The 6864-nt window shown below is 33.1% G+C and overlaps 2 pseudogenes; both read left to right on the top strand.

Annotated features, from left to right (window-relative positions):
- The first annotated feature begins 3102 nt into the window (after window positions 1-3102).
- On the top strand, window positions 3103-3642 carry LOC115965097 (annotated as a pseudogene).
- An 834-nt stretch (window positions 3643-4476) lies between these two features.
- LOC115965096 lies at window positions 4477-5182 on the top strand (annotated as a pseudogene).
- The last annotated feature ends 1682 nt before the right edge of the window (window positions 5183-6864 follow it).

Below are 6864 nucleotides of genomic sequence, written 5' to 3'. Positions count from 1 at the left end.
TAAGAATTTTCTGATAAATGGGAGAAACTAATAACAATAAAAAAGTTCAAATATGGAATTATTTTCCAGAACACAAGCTAAGAATTTTCCAGAACTTAAGAGGAAAACAAAGAATGTGATACATAATTTCAAAATCAAGAAGTTATCAACATATCGATAGATATTGTTCACTACGAGTTGCCTACAATTTGCAATTAAATTTATGCATTCTCCATCATAAACAAAATCCAATGTATACCCACAAATTATTTTGGGAAACACATAGAAGTACTCGAATCATAAACATAATCTTAGCCAAAACATATACAAACACAGGGGAAAAAATAAATCTTACATTGATCTTGATTGAGGTGAGATACCATAGGAAAAAGTGTAATACCTGAGATGGGAGGACGAAGGTGGTCAGTGGTTGTGTGAGAGGAAGAGGGAGGCGGGTTAGTGGCTGTCGCCGGCAGCTGTTAGGGCAGTGGCTGTCGCCGCCGGCTGCTAGGGCTTGTGCTTTCGCCAAAGGTAGCTACGGTGTGGGCTATTGCCGGCGGCGGCTAGGGCATGGGATTTCAGGCAGTGGGTAGGGGTTGGTTTCTTCCCTCTCTCCCCTTCTCTCTCGTTGTGGGTTTCCAGTAGGTTCTCTCTCGTTGTGGTTTCCAATAGGTAGAAAATAATTTTTTTAATTTGGTACCAGAATATTTTTTCTCACGTGTGTGCAAATTTAGTTTGTAATTTTTTAATTAAAAACATGCCACATCATTAAAAAAAAATTGATGAGTCATTATTATGTTGCCACATAAGTAACACCGTTAACAAAAATTAGTAAAAGGATCAATACAACTCAATTTTAAAACTTAAAGGACTAATTGTGCTCGGTTCAAACTTGAGGGACCAATTGCGCACACAGAGTAAACTTGAGGGACCAATATTGTAGTTTCGCCTAGCAAAAATAAGCTAAATAGTAAAATAAGTTGGCAAAAATTATTTTTGCCAAACGGACACTTAAAGAAACACTTTAATTTAAATGCAATGATGGTCTCTCAACGAACATGTCATTACAAAAGAGTTATCATCAACATCCCTTTATTTTAACACACCATTAGAAAAGAGTTATCATGTGATTATCTTTAAACTTATTACAAGTGCTGTGAACTTTGACAGAAAGAGTCATAAACCAAAGGATTACCAGGAGATTGTCTTACATAGGTTTCCAACAGTTTTGTACCTATTGTTTTTATGCATAGAAGCATCTATACAAAGGATCATCCATGATCCAATCGGCCATTTTGTTCAAACATAACATACATATTATTAGAAGGGAAATGTTAATAGATGCCCTAAGGGCATTTGTTAATGAACCGGTTTTAAAAACTTTTTTTAGGAAAACAAAACAATTGATTTTTTTGACAATTTTTTATATTTTCTACAAAAGTAATGTTAAAATTTTTTTAAAAATGGTTTATTAATAAATACTCTTAGGACATTCCTTAACAAGACCCTTATTAGAAAATATTTACCATCATTGTCTTTGATATTGTAACAACAAGAAATATAAAGACTATGAACAGAAAAAGTCATAAAGGAGTAAAGGACTTTTTTACCTAACATTTATAAAAGTCATATACTAGGATTGTCCACCCAACCCGGATACCCAACCAACCCAAGCAACCAGCCCGAACCCGAACCGAAAACTGCCCGAACTGACCACTCTGACAGTCAGCGGCGGGTCGCCGCCTACAGAACCCGACGCCTTCGAGTCAGTTGGTGGGCTTCCTCTCCCAAAACCTGAGCAACCTAACCCGATCATAAACCCAGAAACTTTCGGCAATATTCGAACGTTCTTCGATGAAAACATACAAAATTCGGCAATATTTGGAGTTATTCGGTGAAAATTTACTTGAAATCCATTAAATTGGACGAGATCCAACGAGATCTCATTGAGATCTAGTCTAGATCAGACGAGATTTGGCGAGATCTCGTCTTGATCTGGCTAGATCTTGATGGATCCAGCCAAAATAATGGCTCTGGTGATAAAAATCGAAACTGACTGGTATAACCCAGCAACCCAACGCGACCCAAACCAGCTGATCCGACTAGCATTCCAGGTCAGTTTCGGGTTCTGTTTTCACCCACTCGAAAGTTTTGGGTCGGGCACAAACCCGACCCTGCTTGACCCGTGGACACCCTTATCATATGCAAAGTAAGATTGTCTTTTAGTACCTTTTTTTTTTTTTATGGTAGCCTTTATGTAATGGTAATATGGTCATTGGCCTGTATATATGTTAGTTAAAACAGTCTTTTATGACTTTTTATGTTATCTATCTTAAGGACAATTTCATAGTATTAAGATAGATAATAATCCCTTGGTATTAATAATATCTATCTTAATACCATGAGATTGTCTTTTATGTAGTAAAACTGTAAAATTTATAGTATAGTTTTATTTGGTTGGGAGATGGAAAAATAGAGAGATGAAAATTTTTTTATTTGGCTGAGAAAAAAAATGAGATAGTAGAAAATATAATTTGTATATAAATTGATTTTCATTCCCTTTTACATAATTTTTTTATATATATTTTAAAAGAAAAAAATTGTTGTCAATAAAAAAAAAAGTGAATGTAAAAGTTGAAAAAAGAAAGATTAAAAAAAAAAAAAAAACCAACTTTAAAACAAATGCAAGTGGGAGAAGATGGGGTAGATGAATAATTTCCCATTAAGCCCTGCAAGGGCATTGGCTTAAATAATATTTTTAGAACCTTTTTATAGGAAAAGGGAAAAAATAACTATTTTTTTTACATTATTTTATATTTTTCATAAAAGTGATATAATTTTTTTTTTTTTAATAATCTACTAACAAATGTTCTAAGAGCATTTATTAATTGTACTTGAAATTAAAAATATGCCTCAACTTTTGAAATTGCAAAGAGAAAACCTAAACCTCTTTTTCTTTTTTATTTTATTTTGGGAAATGTTGAGTTGCATACTTAGCTTCCTTTTACAATTTACAAATAGGGCTCATCAAATGATGGCAAGATATGCAACTCTCTTCCTAAGATAGCTCTCAAGTTACAAAGAAATTAAACTTATAGTTATAAGCTAGCTCCCAATTGAGAGATGGAAAACAAAGCATACAGAGGCCATGTCTTAGCTTTACCATATCCAAGCCAAGGTCAAATAAATCCAATGCTCCAATTCTCTAAACGCTTGGTCTCCAAAGGGCTTAAAGCTACACTAGCTACAACCCTTTTCATCCACAACACCACGAAACCCCAATCATCAGGCTCACTCCAATTTGATACAATATCAGATGGTTATGATGAAGGTGGGTTCACCCAAGCAGAAAACATCCAAGAATATCACACTATCGTATGGTAGCTATAGGCTCAAAAACACTAGCTGACCTCATTATAAAGCACAAAAACACTGCAAACCCAATTGATTGCATAATCTATGACCCTTTTATGCCTTGGGCTTTGGAAGTAGCTAAAAATTTTGGTATATTTGGTGCTGCTTTCTTTACTCAAACTTGTGCTGTGAATTTCATATACTATCATGTGCATCGTGGACTATTGAAGCTACCAATTACTTCCACACCCATTTCAATTCCTGGCACCTGTGCTTGAGCTAGAAGACATGCCATCGTTCATTACATAATTACTCACCTCAACCTCTAACTCTTACCTTGAGTAATTATGTAATAGAATAACATCAATTTTATAACCATGTTGTTAGAAATTTTTAGGGCCTGTTTGGTAGGCAAGTTCAAATTTATATTTTCAGTTTTTAAACAACCTTACACACATTTTCACATATTTTTTCACCCATACGTATTTCAAAAAACTACAAACAACATTACTCAAACTCCTCTACCAAACGGGCCCTTACTATTTTTTTTTTTTTTTTTTTTGAGAAGTGTTACCCTTCTTTTGAGTAAAAAATTTCACCTTAATTGGATTCTCATTTGCATTATTTGTTTGAAATCCGCTTATTTTGCTGAAACTGAAATTTTTTTGCTAAAATACTGTAGATAAAGGTAAAAGTTAACTGAAATAGTACAGTAGAATCAATGAATAGTACCAAAAAGTGCAGTAGTGCTCATGAATAGTAGTAAAAATAAGCTGAATAGTAAAATAAGTTGGCAAAAATAATTTTTGCCAAACACACACGCACTTTTTGATACTATTCATGGGTCCTACTGTACTATTTCAGATAACTTTTATCTTTATCTCCAGTACTTTTAGTAAAAAGTTTTCAATTTTAACAAAATAAACGGATCCCAAACAGACCCTATATAAATGTTTTGAGAGATGTTGCTTTTCTTTTTTACTTGATGTTGTGATTATTCATATCAAATATTTCCAGGCAGCAAAAAACAAGTTTACAACTGATCGTGAGTCATTTACACATAGAATGTTTCAGTAACCTTGTACCAGCCGAAATTTGATTATATTATTCATTTGTCCTTTCTAATATCAGGTGGTGGATTCCATGTCTAAATTCTGTCGATTACTACCAATTGGGCCAACAATTCCATCTTTCTATTTAGACAACCGTGTGGAAAATGACAGATTATGGACTTAACCTTTTTGTATTAGACTCATGTTGCACTAATTGGCTCAACACTAAGCCAGAAGGATCTGTTATTTATGTGTCATTTGGTAGCATGGCCAATTTAAGCAACAAGCAAATGGAGGATTTGGCATTTGCTTTAAAAGGAAGCAATTTTTTTTTTCTTGTGGGTGGTTAAGGCTTCAGAGGAGGCAAAGCTCCCTGAAAAGTTTGTGGAAGATATAGGAAATAAAGGTTGGTAGTGCAATGGAACCCCCAATTGGAAGTGCTAGCAAATAAGGCTATTGGGTGCTTTTTAACACATTGTGGTTGGAATTCAACCTTAGAGGCATTGAGCTTGGGAGTGCCTTTGGTGGGGATGCCACAATGGACAGATCAAATTCCAAATTCCAAGTTTGTTCAGGATGTGTGGAAGATGGGAGTGAGGTCTAAGGTTGGTGAGAATGGTATTGTGGGAAGAGAAGAGATTGAGTTTTGCATTAGAGAAATAATGGAGGGAGAGAGAGGGAGAGAGATGAAAGAGAATGCTAAGAAATGGAGGGGTTTAGCTATAGAGGCTATTAGTGAGGGTGGCAGTTCGGATAAGAACATTGATGAATTTGTGTCCAAATTCATAAACTCCTAGTTTCTTCCTTTAGCTAAGTTCAATATTTTCTCAGCTCAAGATGCAGGTTGAGAATGTAGCCATTTTGTTCTTTCTCTTTGCCTCGCCTTGGACAATGATGTTTATTTAAATATTGACATTTTTATGGTCAAGAAAAATTTCGGGTTGGTTATGGGTTACAAAACATTATCTTAATACTAATCACACCTCAAACTCAATTATATGAGCTAGATATATGACATAGACAACACCTCTAAGAATCTCACTAGTGTGCAAGGCATTGATAGAAATGAGCCTTTAAATAGCCAAAAATGGCAAATACACTCAAAATACTTATTAAATAATTTAAATTGCCCTCAAACCTACAAATGAACAAAATAACCTTAAAACCTCTTAAATAATCAAAATAGTCTTAGTACCTAGCTCCTTTACGAATGTATTGTTCGTTGAAGTTGTTATGTTGATGACTATATATTGATTGTTTTTTTAATATTTCTAATTGATACAGTGTTTAAAGAAAATAAACTAATGTTTATATTAACATTATATTCTGTGTGAAAATAAAATTTTTGTTTAATTTTTAACACTCCATCTGTTTTGATAAAAAAAAAAATTTAATTTCTGGAAGATGACTTGTTTTCTAAAAAAAATATTTTGCAGAAAATTGACTCATTTTTGTGTTTGGACATTCCGACCCTGAAGAATGAGCTATAAGAAACTCTCTCTTTTTTTTTTTTTTTTTTTTTTTTTTTTTTTTTTTTTTTTTTTTTTGTAGTTTGACTTGCGTACAAAAAAAAACACTAACATTTCTCATAATTCCAAGTAATTATTTAAATAAAACCTTGCATTCACAAAATTGACCGCCCATATAGGATTTTTATTTTTGTTTTTTGTGTATTGGTTTGTTCAATAATGATATGTGACATTCCAAAAACAACCTCCTACTCTATTGGACTCGTTTTTTCATTAACTCCATACATTTTCTATTGATTTGTATTTACTATCATACCAAACGCCAAAACATACCAAAAAATAAAATAAAAAATGATCTCAACAAAACTAGTTGGCACGAGTACTGCATTTCTTCATCTGAATTGTTCTATGGTCACATGTCACAATATTTTATATTTGCACAACAGTTAAGGTGTCAGCTCAACATATATTAAAATAAAAATAATAACTATACCAAGACCCATTGTAATTAAAAACAGGAATATTTAAAATTTGTTGTGACATTTTATTGTGTTCATAAACTCTCTTCTACATTTCATCTAAATAAACCTTGGCATGGGATGTAGTTATCCAGCCCGCAAAGAAAGCCACACACACAAAAAAAAATAAATAAAAAAACATAAATTTTAGGTCTGAATCCGAACACCTAGTGATGAAAAAACAGAAATTGTTCACTTTCCTGCCTAAGATCTCTGAGGATAAGATTTTCGGACAAGTGTGAAATTTAAATAGCAAAAGAAATATAGGAGTCGTGTCCATTTTGTGTGCTATGAAAAGAAAACATCATTTATCTACTCTTTTATCCTAACATTATGCTTTGACAAGCACTTTTTTTCAGAGGCACCAATCAAATCATGTAAGTGACAAAGCACGTAATACATAGTGTGAGGTGACTATCTTTTTTTTTTTTTTTTTTTTTAATTGAAAGCAGGGTACTATTATTATTTATAAGACATTTTTACAAGTGTAGC

This window comes from Quercus lobata, chromosome 10 (genome assembly GCF_001633185.2).
Source record: "Quercus lobata isolate SW786 chromosome 10, ValleyOak3.0 Primary Assembly, whole genome shotgun sequence".
NCBI classification, from domain to species: Eukaryota; Viridiplantae; Streptophyta; class Magnoliopsida; order Fagales; family Fagaceae; genus Quercus; species Quercus lobata.
This window is presented reverse-complemented; position numbering and strand designations above follow the sequence as displayed.